The sequence below is a fragment of the Muntiacus reevesi genome, chromosome 5 (genome assembly GCF_963930625.1).
Source record: "Muntiacus reevesi chromosome 5, mMunRee1.1, whole genome shotgun sequence".
In the NCBI taxonomy this organism is placed as follows: Eukaryota; Metazoa; Chordata; class Mammalia; order Artiodactyla; family Cervidae; genus Muntiacus; species Muntiacus reevesi.
This window is the reverse complement of record NC_089253.1, coordinates 119514886-119527887: the sequence shown is the minus strand read 5'-3', so window position 1 is coordinate 119527887 and position 13002 is coordinate 119514886.

Genomic DNA, 13002 nt, shown 5'->3' with positions numbered 1-13002 from the left:
TAAGGGTGGTGTCATTTGCATATCTCAGGTTATTGATATTTCTCCCAGCAATCTTGATTGCAGCTTGTGCTTCTTCCAGCCCAGCATTTCTCATGATGTACTCTGCATATAAGTTAAATAAGCAGGGTGACAATATACAGCCTTGACATACTCCTTTTCCTATTTGCAACCAGTCTGTTGTTCCATGTCCAGTTCTAACTGTTGCTTCCTGACCTGCATACAGGTTTCTCAAGAGGCATGTCAGGTGGTCTGGTATGCCCATCTCTTTCAGAATTTTCCACAGTTTATTGTGATCCACACAGTCGAAGGCTTTGGCATAGTCAATAAAGCAGAAATAGATGTTTTCTGGAACTCTCTTGCTTTTTCGATGATCCACCAGATGTTGACAATTTGATCTCTGGTTCCTCTGCCTTTTCTAAAACCAGCTTGAACGTCTGGAAGTTCTTGGTTCATGTATTGCTGAAGCCTGGCTTGGAGAATTTTCAGTATTACTTTACTAGTGTGTGAGATGAGTGCAATTGTGCGGTAGTTTGAGGATTCTTTGGCATTGCCTTTCTTTGGGATTGGAATGAAAACTGACCTTTTCCAGTCCTGTGGCCACTGCTGAGTTTTCCAAATTTGCTGGCATATTGAGTGCAGCACTTTCACAGCATCATCTTTCAGGATTTGAAATAGCTCAACTGGAATTCCATCACATCCACTAGCTTTGTTCGTAGTGATGCTCTCCAAGTACCACTTGACTTCACATTCCAGGGTGTCTGGCTCTAGGTGAGTGATCACACCGTTGTGATTATCTGGGTCATGAAAATCTTTTTTGTACAGTTCTTCTGTGTGTTCTTGCCACCTCTTCTTAATATCTTAGGTCCATACCATTTCTGTCTTTTATCAAACACATCTTTGTGTGAAATATTCCCCTGATATCCCTGATTTTCTTGAAGAGATCTCTAGTCTTTTCCATTCTTTTTTTCCCCTCTATTTCTTTGCATTGATCACTGAGGACAGCTTTCTTATCTCTCCTTGCTATTCTTTGGAACTCTGCCTTCAAATGGGAATATCTTTCCTTTTCTCCTTTGCTTTTCACTTCTCTTCTTTTCACAGCTATTTGTAAGGCCTCCTCAGACAACCATTTTGCCTTTTTGCATTTGTTTTCCATGGGGATTGTCTTGATCCCTGTCTCCTGTACAATGTCATGAACCTCCGTCCATAGTTCATCAGGCTCTCTGTCTATCAGATCTAGTCCCTTAAATCTATTTCTCACTTCCACTGTATAGTCATAAGGGATTTGATTTAGGTCATACCTTAATGGTCTTGTGGTTTTCCCTACTTTCTTCAATTTAAGTCTGAATTTGGCAATAAGGAGTTCATGATCTGAGTCATAGTCAGCTCCCGGTCTTGTTTTTGTTGACTCTATAGAGCTTCTCCATCTTTGGCTGCAAAGAATATAATCAATCTGATTTCAGTGTTGACCATCTGGTGATGTCCATGTGTAGAGTCTTCTCTTGTGTTGTTGGAAGAGGGTGTTTGCTATGACCAGTGCGTTCTCTTGGCAAAACTCTATTATCCTTTGCCCTGCTTCATTCCGTACTCCAAGGCCAAGTTTGCCTGTTACTCCAGGTGTTTCTTGACTTCCTACTTTTGCATTTCAGTCCCCTATAATGAAAAGGACATCTGTTTTGAATGTTAGTTCTGAAAGGTCTTGTAGGTCTTCATAGAACCATTCAACTTCAGCTTCTTCAGCATCACTGGGGCATAGGCTTGGATTACCATGATATTGAATGATTTGCCTTGGAAACAAACAGAGATCATCCTGTCATTTTTGAGATTGTATCCAAGTACTGCATTTCGGACTCTTTTATTGACCATGATGGCTACTCCATTTCCTCTAAGGAATTCCTGCCCACAGTAGTAGAAATAATGGTCATCTGAGTTAAATTCACCCATTCTAGTCCATTTTAATTTGCTGATTCCTAGAATGTTGACATTCACTCTTGCCATCTCCTGTTTGACCACTTCCAATTTGCCTTGATTCATGGACCTAACATTCCAGGTTCCTATGCAATATTGCTCTTTACAGCATTGGACTCTGCTTCCATCACCAGTCACATCCACAACTGGGTATTGTTTTTGCTTTGGCTCCATCCCTTCATTCTTTCTAAAGTTATTTCCCCACTGATCTCCAGTAGCATATTGGGCACCTACTGACCTGGGGAGTTCCTCTTTCAGTATCCTATCATTTTGCCTTCTCATACTGTTCATGAAGTTCTCAAGGCAAGAATACCGAAGTGGTTTGCCATTCCCCTCTCCAGTGGACCACATTCTGTCAGACCTCTCCACCATGACCCAACCGTCTGGGTGGCCCCACATGGCATGGCTTAGTTTCATTGAGTTAGACATGACTGTGGTCCTGTGATCAGATTGGCTAGTTTTCTGTGATTATGGTTTTAGTCTCTCTGCCCTCTGATGCCCTCTCGCAACACCTACCGTCTTATTTGGGTTTCTCTTACCTTGGACGTGGGGTATCTCTTCACGGCTGCTCCAGCAAAGCAAGGCCGCTGCTCCTTACCTTGGATGAGGGGTATCTCCTCACGACCGCCCCTCCTGAACTTGAACGTGGAGTAGCTCCTCTCGGCCCTCCTGCGCCCTCGCAGTCACTGCTCCTTGGAGCTTTCAAAAAACTTTGTTAGATATCGATCACAGAGCAGGAGTTTGGCTTTGCAGTGCTGTCTCACTCATCTCACTTTCCCGAGCTGACACACTGCTCTCATCTGGCCAAGGGACTTTTTTTTCCCCTCAGATTAAAATTATGCATCTGCCCTAAACTCCTCTAGTATTCCCAAGTTCATCCACCCAGTTGCTCAAGCTAGAAACCTCAAAGGGATCTTTGACATCTCCATTGCCTTCCCATCAATCATTAATTCTAAGTCCAAATGATCTCATGAGAGTGTCTGCTGGCTTCAAACCACACTGCCTCCACCGGAGTCTAAGCTGCTGGTCTCACTAGTCTACATGCCTAAAATAGCTTGTTAAGACATCCCCTCCCTTCAGTCCCAGTTTCCCTACCCCCATCCCCAACCTCATTCTTGAAGCAGCAGCCAGAGTGATCCCTTTAGAGTTTCAATCAGATGAAGCTACTCCTGGGCCAAAGCCTCACAGGCCAGCCACCCCAGCCAGAGGAGCCCTCCTGTGGGCTGCGGCGCTCTGCACAGTCCACCGCCTGCTGACTTCTGTCCTTCACCTCTGTCCTTCTTCCCTGCTCACAGGGTTTGGTAGCCTTTCCCATCACTTTAAAGGCCCCAAGCTCTCTTCCTGGCTAAATCTTATTTCTCCTTCAGTTCTTGGTTTAAATATCACTTATGTGGAGAAGTCATTAATTAACTCATTTACTACTTATTCATTTGTTCAAGAAATATAGTACTTAACAGAACTTGTCATTATGAATTGATTATTTACTCTTTAAAAATGTCTTTCTTTAATGCGGGAAGGTCTCTAGGGGTGGAGACTATTTAATTCACCAAAGTATTACTTTCACAAACAATAGCTGTTCAATAAATATTTACTGAATGAATGAATGAATCTTTAAATGGAGGTCGTATTTCTTTCTGATAGCATGTGGCATATGGGAGGTTTATTGCTTTTTTCTCTTCCTGACTTCCTCCACATCATAAAATAACAGCACATGAGGCTGAGGGCGATGGGTAATACGCCAGTTTCTTAATGGAAATCAGCATTGGTTAATAAATGGTAATAATAATGACTAGCATTTGTATGGTGTTTTACAATTTGCAAAACATTTTCCACATGCATTATCTTCTGCAATTTAATAAACACAATCTAGCCCTTGGCTGCTCTATAAAAACTGAATTAAAAAAGAAAAAATTTTGATGACAAAAGAGATGAGGCTGTTATAATATTTAAAACTCAGAATTAAACATGGGTGAGTTAGAAAAAGAGGGTTGCTCCTTTCAAATCCTGGGGGCACCCTGTGGGTTTTGCAGAAACAAAGGTGCATCTTTCAAGTCCTTTGATATCTGTGCCCCGTCAGAGCTCTGGGCTGCTCACCACTTGTATTAGATCCCAAGACGCAGTGTGTACAACCTGATGGATTCCACCCCAGTTTCCCATCAGCAGGAAGAGTCCTCTCTAAAGTTCAAGGGCAAGCAGCATCTCTGCAAATAGAATCTGGAGTCCAGGATCCACGGGCTGTTACTTGGAAGGTGAGGGAGCTTTCCCTGTATTGAAGCTCCATCCCTACAAAAGCAGACATGCTTGGGGGTTTCTTAAGCTGAACTATCCCTCCTCTTTCTCTCGCTTCCTCCCTATTTTCTTCTAAAAGTTTTTTCTTTTTACCTGTATGTATATTGTAATAGAATGAGACTTTCAGAGCACAAGGACCCATAATACTCATTAGAAGCATACTTAAGAAGTTGACTAGGGTATCTGCACAAATGGTAATTCACAGGTTTAAGTGGAAGATACCCATGAATGCGTATCCATTTATAGTTTAGTAACTGTCTTACTCTACAGAGTAAAAGTCCAAAGGCCTTTAATTGGGGCGGTAAAATCCTGATCAGTTTACCTTCATCAAAGGGGCATGGCACCTTCAAGGGTTTTGCCTGGCACTTTCAATCTTCTTCTCCTCTTGGTATTGATTTTCTGGTGTCATGATCAGCAAAAGGCCAGCCTGAGGGGTGAGATGCTCTTGAGATGCAGAAGAGTGTGAAGTGACAGAAAAGATAGATCTATCACCTTGAACACACTCCAGCTCAGTCAGTCTTGGAGCTGGTCAGGGTCAGGCCTGTATGATGCTTGAATGGGAGACCAGCTTGGAACAGAATGCCAGGTCCTGCAGGCTGGGAGACCAGATTCCACAGGGAAGTGGGCACTGGAATGCCTCCACCAGCTGGAGCCGTGAGTTTCAGCAAGTCATGATCCCCCTTCCCTCCAAACTGAGTGATTTTTTTTCTGATAGTCTCTAGGGTCCTATTTGCTATAACATTCTGTTGTTTAGTCACTAAGTCATGTCCAACTGTTTTGCAACCCCATGGATGGTAGCCAGCCAGGCTCCTCTGTTAATAGGATTTTCCAGGTAAGAATACTGGAATGGGTTGCCATTTCCTTCATCCTCCTGAACCAAGGATCAAACCATGCCTCCTGCATTGGCAGACAGATTCTTTACTAAGCCACCAGGAAGTCTCAACATTCTAACATTATGGCTCTAAATTTCTTTTACCAGCTGAGTCACCAGGGAAGCCCTTACTCATGCTCAGTTCAGTTCAGTTCAGTCGCTCAGTCGTGTCCGACTCTGCGACCCCATGAGCCGCAGCATGCCAGGCCTCTCTGTCCATCACCAAATCCCGGAGTTTATTCAAACCCATGTCCATCGAGTCAGTGATGCCATCCAGCCATCTCATCCTCTGTCCTTCCCTTCTCCTCCTGCCCCCAATCCCTCCCAGCATCAGGGTCTTTTCCAATGAGTCAGCTCTTCACATCAGGTGGCCAAAGTATTGGAGTTTCAGCTTCAGCATCAGTCCTTCCAATGAACACCCAGGACTGATCTCCTTCAGGATGGAATGGCTGGATCTTGTTGCAATCCAAGGGACTCTCAAGAGTCTTCTCCAACACCACAGTTCAAAAGCATCAATTTTTCAGTGCTTAGCTTTCTTCACAGTCCAACTCTCACATCCATACATGACCACCGGAAAAACCATAACCTTGACCAGATGGACCTTTGTTGGCAAAGAAATGTCTCTGCTCTTTAATATGCTATCTAGGTTGGTCATCACTTTCCTTCCAAGGAGTAAGCATCTTTTAATTTCATGGCTTCAGTCACCATCTGTAGTGATTTTGGAGCCCCAAAAAATAAAGTCTGACACTGTTTCCACTGTCTCCCCATCTATTTCCCATGATGAGACCATTCTACAAGGCCTCAAAAAAAAAAAAAAAAAGAAGAAGAAGAAGTCGTCAAAGTTGTCAAAGACTGAAGAAAGGATAAAATAAAGAATGAAACGTGTCCACCAATTTTGGCACTTGGTGAATGGGATGGCAGAACATGCTGAATTGAAGAATGAAGAGAAAATTAGTGGAAATAGATTGCCAAGGGAAAAAAGGCAAAGAGAAGCAGCCAGAGCTAAGGTGAGTCTGATGGAAGCAGGGGAAAGACACAATACAAATATGAAACATCTCATCAGAAGATTTGTAAAAAACAATCAAAGTGTTTCTATGTTCTTCAGCTTGTAGGAGGCTTTCCAGTTTTTAGAAAAAACTCCACCAATGTGGAGTGAAAATGGGATTCCTCAGTGCTTGACTTTTTGTTTTAGGAAGATGGTGAGAAGAAGACAATGCTCTGGAAATGGGAGCAAGGTGAATTGGACTCAACAGAAAGATGAGAGGCTCCTCTTATTCCGTGAAGTCTTAGAATTTAACAATGGAAATTTCCTGGATGTTTGGACATAGCGCATGTGAAGATGCAGGGGAAAGAACATGGCTTTAGAGTGTGACAGACCTGAGTCCAACCAGTCTGATGGACACAGTCTCCTGGGTTTCCAGGCAGGCTTGTGACTCGACCTGTCTTCAATCTAGTGCCTTAAAATCATGTGCTCACTGTTTATAATAGCCAGGACATGGAAGCAGCCTAGATGCCCATCAGCAGACGAATGGATAAGGAAGCTGTGGTACATATACACCATGGAATATTACTCAGCCATTAAAAAGAATTCATTTTAATCAGTTCTAATGAGATGGATGAAACTGGAGCCCATTTTACAGAGTGAAGTAAGCCAGAAAGATAAAGATCATTACAGCATACTAACACATGTACATGGAATTTAGAAAGATGGTAATGATAACCCTATATGCAAAACAGGAAAAGAGACACAGAAGTACAGAACAGATTTTTGAACTCTGTGGGAGAAGGTGAGGGTGGGATGTTTCGAGAGAACAACAGGTATATTATCTAGGGTGAAACAGATCACCAGCCCAGGCTGGATGCATGAGACAAGTGCTCGGGCCTGGTGCACTGGGAAGACCCAGAGGAATCGGGTGGAGAGGGAGATGGGAGAGGGGATCGGGATGGGGAATACGTGTAACTCCATGGCTGATTCATGTCAATGTATGACAAAACCCACTGCAATGTTGTGAAGTAATTAGCCTCCAACTAATAAAAATAAATGAAAAAAAAACCTCATGTGCTCAGCCCCTATTTAGGGAGAGAGGTGATGGGGGGGGGGGGAACTGCTGGTGGCCCAGCTCTGTCTCCACCAGCAGCCAGGGGCAGACAAACTCTCAGAATTTATCTCCATAAAAAGCAGCTTAGGAAGTACTTTAGAGTTCCTACTTCCTATCTCAAAGGATTTTTAAAAGTCTTCTGTTCTAGTAGTCTCTCTGAGATTAAATATGTGTGAGTATAAATATATATGTGTGTGTGTTTATATGTCTCTACATGTGTACATATATATGTCTTATACACCTATAATTTTACCTGAAAGTAAAAAAAAAATGTACAGTTGATTCTCTTTATTCACAGTAGTTTTGTTCTATAAAGTTGCCATAAACCGTGAGTTAGTGAATATTGAACATTGCTCTTAGGGGCAATATAGGGTTAGGTTCCTACAAGCTGCTGGTCATGACATTTTCATCAACTGATGAAGATGTAACCTTTATTATGTGCATTTCTGTTGAAAGACACTGTATTTACTACACATTATTGATTCAGTAACATTGAACTCACAGTCAACAGAACCATAACTTACACCTGAGGAAAGCTTATCTAATACCCATATCCTCTCTACAGGCACATTACAGACCTTTTGTGTTTAGGGAGAGTAGACAGAACATCAGCAGTGTGCTTGGGGCAATTCTAAACAGTGAATGCATCAACAAAAAGTACAAATAAGTAAAAAAAAAACAAGCAGTACCAAATATACCATAAAAAGAACATTTGTTTATAACATCAGAGCTGAAAGGCAGAGGTTCAGCTCATTTGACCTCATCTGAAGATGTTCATGTTAGGTGACTGAATTTTCTTTTTTTTTTTTTGTCACTCTGTGCATGTTTTCAAATGACCATGAAAACACCATGAGTATTGATATGAGGTTACAAATAAATTTTAGCTCACAGGTGAAGTCACAAATGCAGAATCCATGAATACTTTGTAAGTATGTATCTGCTAACATTGGGCAAGTTCTCTGATCTCTTTAAGCTTGACTCTAAAACAAGATTCATGATGCCTCCTTATTGCACTATGTGAGGATTAAAGGAAATAATCCGCGTAAAGCATTTGCGGAATACCCAGCACACTTCCTGAGACACTGAGGGAAGCCACCACTCCATCCTGTTCACTTGTCTTTCCCTTCATTTGGCAGTCTCATTTTTCCACCAGACCATCCAGGGTAAAGAGCCCTAACTTTTAATCTGGCTAGAACATTTCCCCCTTGTATTAAAATTGTCTTGAAAAACCATTAGGCTGATGTTTAATCATCACAGCTCATACATCTCCTATTGCAAATGCCAAGTATTCAGTGCTTGCTTCAGTTTCTCAGATCTTCTTTCTCACATTTTGTACTTGAAGGTAAATCCATGCCTAATAAAAAAGCCCTTTTGTATCCAGGCCAGATGCATCTGAGACTTGAATGCCTTTGCTTTCTCTCCTGTTTTTATTTTCTGTTTTGTTTCTCTTCTCTGCCTGATCAATACCTTCCCATCCAAAGAAGCAAAACATTCTCTCTGTTCTCTTCCCCTTGCTGCTGATTCTGACTCAAGGGGATAGGGGTGGGCGTGGGGAAAAGAGAGACAGAGTCTATATATAACCACAAAGATAATTCCTTCTCCTTGACACGTCCGGCAACTCCAGAGAGAATTTGACATTTGAGGGAACTGAGTAGCAAAAGTAATTCTTATTTATCTGGCTATTGGCACAGAAGGGATGGGGTGCAGAGGGAACTGCAGGGGTGAGAGTGAGTCAGGGATTTCAGGGCATACATTGCAGGTAAAGAAGAAATGATTCACCAGCAGCAGTGAAAGGAGAGAGAGCAAGGTGCCTGAACCAGCTTGCTGAAGTCCACAGCCCTGCCTCTAGGAGGACTGTAACACTTTGGATTGGGATATACGGTACAGATGGGGAAATGATGGCGGTCCCAGTTGCTTAAACACTCTGCATCCTAGACCAGCACTCCTCAAACTTCGATGTGCACGCACACAGATCAGCTCTCTCTAAGTGTGTGTTCGGTCTCTCAGTTGTGTCTGCCTCTCTGTGACCTTATGGACTGTAGCCCACCCAGCTCCCCTGTTCATGGGATTTTCTAAACAAGAGTGCTGGAGCGGGTTACCATTTCCTCCTCCAGGGGATCTTCCCAACTCAGAGATCCAACCTGTGTCGTCTCTTGCATCTCCTGCAAGGGCAGGCAGATTGCTACTGAGCCATACAATCAACTCTAGGTCTTGTTAAAATGCAGCTTCTAGTTCAGTAGGTCTGGGGTAGACCCCAAGATTTTGTATTTCCAGCAAGTTTCCAAATGAAGCTGGTGCCACTGGTCCTTGTATCGTACTCTGAGAAATAAGATTCTAATAAAGTGCTTTTGGGAGAACCTAAGCAAAGAAGACAAAGGGAAGGTTGTTGGACAGCCACCTCCTCTCCCCCCCCGCCTATCTGTAGCCCTCTGTTTCCAAAATCTCATTTTGTATTTATCTCCTTACTCATCCTTCCTACTCTACAGCCCCTTGGAGAATAGGGACTGAGTGGTGTTGATTGTTGCATATAGGGCTTTGCCCAGAGGAAGCATTTCATAAATATTAAAATTGTAGTTAAAAACATCCCCCTTCCTCCATGAAGTTTTGCCAGATCATTCCAGTTCTATAGCACTTGTTATTTGTATCATTCATTTGACAATTAATCTTATGAGGTCTTACGACAGTTTTTGTATTGTTGTACTGGACTGTTATATATCTTTTAAATTGATATTTATTTTTTAGCCCCTTTGCGTATTGACTCTGCAGCTAGATTGCAAATAAAGTTTTTGAGTTGAGGGACTTTATTTTCATTTATTCATCCATCATTTAGTTTGTACCTACCTTGTACAAGGTGATGTTGTAGGATCTTGATACACAAGATAAATAAGGTGGGATTACTGAAGGGCAGTATAGTGAGAAAGGTTCAGCTCTCAATATCAGAGAGAACTACACCTGGATCCTAGATCTGCCACTTTTCAGCTGTGTGACCATAGACAAAGACTTAACACACCCAACCTTGACCTGTCCAGCTATAAAATGGGTTGAGGCATCACCTTTGTAGAACTGTGGTAAGTTTGGTTGAAATGATACACAGACTGTCCCAGTGTTGAGCACCTGGTGGACATTCAGAAAAAAATGATTCTTTATTCTTTGCAAAGTTATCACCAAACAGTTTAGAAAACACAGTGAGTGGCACATTAGCCAAAGCACCAGAGAGACTATATTAGTGGAGTCAGCCTTTGTAATTGCCACAGTCTAGCAGGCAAGGGCTTAATAAATGCTTATTGTTGATTGAAGGCAACAGTTCTACCTCTACCACAAAGGTGTTTAAGTGAGTTCAGTGGATTCAATCCACTTTATTTATTTTTATTATTTTTAACTTTTGAAGCACAGGTGACTTACAATAAGTAAGTCAACTAGTTTCAGGTATACAACATTTTTATAGATGACACACTACACAAAGTTTATTAGAGTATTATTGATTATCTTCCCTGTGCTACATATTACCCAATTTATTAATTTCAATGCAAGTAAGTTTTATTGACTCTCTCTCTCTCTCTCTCTCTCTATATATATATATATATATATATATATATATATATATATATATATATAATTAAAGGATGTATGACAGGTGCCAGAACTGGAAATAGAAATTAAAAATAAGTTTAGGAGAACAAAGAACTCTCCATTCCGCTGATGGCGATACCAGAGAGGAGGTGGAGTGAGCGTCAGTGCAGAAGAGGGAGGACCTGTCAGGAAGCTTGGGAAGAAGATTTGGCAGAAGACAGCCCACAGGTATTCCTGTTGCTGTGACAGCCAACAAGATCACCACACTGCCGGAGGGCCATCCTCACAAGGGCATCGTTTGCTCGGACACCTTCGCTGTGAAGGATCGTCTCATTTGGTCCAAGTGAGGACCCGGGAGCAGCATCCAGAGAATGGTGGCCCCGCAGAGACAGAACATATGAATGTCCTGTATCTTGACTGTCGGCCTGGAGACAGGGCTGGGTTCACAGCTTCCTCCACATTGAAATAACCAAAAGGTAGAAGAAGAGGACAGAAGAGCACTCAGTTCCTTCTGGCTTATGGGCCGGATTATTTCCCCTCGTTGTCTACCTGGACCAGAGTCAAATATTCCTTCCACCCTAGTCTTCGTGTCTTTCTGAGAAAGCGCTGAAAACCTGAATTGACTGTGGCCTCTGCTTGCATGCTCAGTCCGTTCAGTCGTGTCTGACTCTTTGCCACCCCAAGGACTGTAGCCCGCCAGGCTCCTCTGTCCGTGGGATTCCCTGGACAAGCATTCTGGAGTGGGTTGCCATATCCTCCTACAGGGGATCTTCCTGACGAGGGATCAAACCCATGTTATTCCATGTCTCCTGCATTGCAGGTGGATTCTTCACCCATTGAGCCACCTGGGAAGCCCGATTATGGCCTCTAGTTTTGGCCAGTCCAGGAATTTCTGGTAGTGGCTGCCGTAAGGAGGTAATGACCGAGTGATGTTAAAAATGTGTCTGACCCCATTATGGTGCTCAATTCTTAGCCTCTAACTGAACTCCACCACTTTAACACTGCCTTGGAAATCCATTAAAATAAACTTGGACCTGACATATGGTCAGAGTCCTGCCACAATGCGTAGAGATGTCACTCAGAAGTGGCTCTTGATGTTTCCTGGTGCCAGCTTATATGGACTCCACACTTTAATGGTGCTTCCTGTCTTGGGGAAGCTTCGCAGGATATTCTTCAATCCAGAAAGGCCATTCAGAGAGGGTTTGCTTGATCTAACCCGAATGAGAAACACTTTCTTGAGCTCTGCAGGTTTCTCCAAACACTCCTTGAAGCTAACAAACTTCATGCTGACGTCTGTCACCCAAGCAAACAAGCATACACCACCAAACCGTAAGTCAGCAGTTCGCAGATTTTCATTTATGTGCTTCGACCTTGCGTATAGTTTTTAATTTGCTTTTAATTTGTATTGATTTCCCCTTTGCTTCTTTAACCTTCCAGCACCTTCAGGTTAGAGGATGCTGCCATGACATCATGATCCTAAGTGATCTAGGCGGAGGAAGGATGCAACTGGATGGCAGACTCCGGGAAGAGGGAAAAAGGTTTGTGCTTAGACCTGGGGGAGAGGGAGTGGCAGACTGGGAGCAGGCTGGGTCTCCTGAAAACTCAGCCCAGGGGAAGTCCAGTCTGCAGTCCATATGATATCAGCCTCTAGAGAAGAAGAACGGGTGAGTGGTGAAAACACACACATTAGAGCTGTGGAAGCCTTCTGATTAAAATGGGCAGCCAGGTGACCTGAACGTGGCATCAGCTGAAAAAATTTGTCTCCAGTACCGGGCCTATTATAGACCAAGGGTGGAAATTAACCTCGCTTAGCACAGTGATTAAGCTGCTGTCAACTGAGCCCTCTTCCTCTAGTGCTAAAAACTTACTGGTTTTTCTTTTCTTTAATTGGATTAAAATGAAGGAAACTCAAGACCTCGGGGGGGAAAGAAAGCAGAGCAGAAACCACACTCTCAATGGGCTCCAGACTCCGGCGATTGTGCTGCCCCTACTGTGAGAGTGCTTTTGGCCCCTTTCATGCCTGGACTCAGCAAGTTGGAAATCTGACTTTCATTACTGGAAAAAAGCTGCTAGGATGGGACCTGAAGTGGACTTAGTTCAGATGCCACTGACCACTAGAGCTGGAAAGAAAAGTTAAGGGTGGACTTCAGCCCCCAATGATGGTAATCTCTTGATCTCTTAGAGCACTGGAAGGAAGGAAGGAAGTGA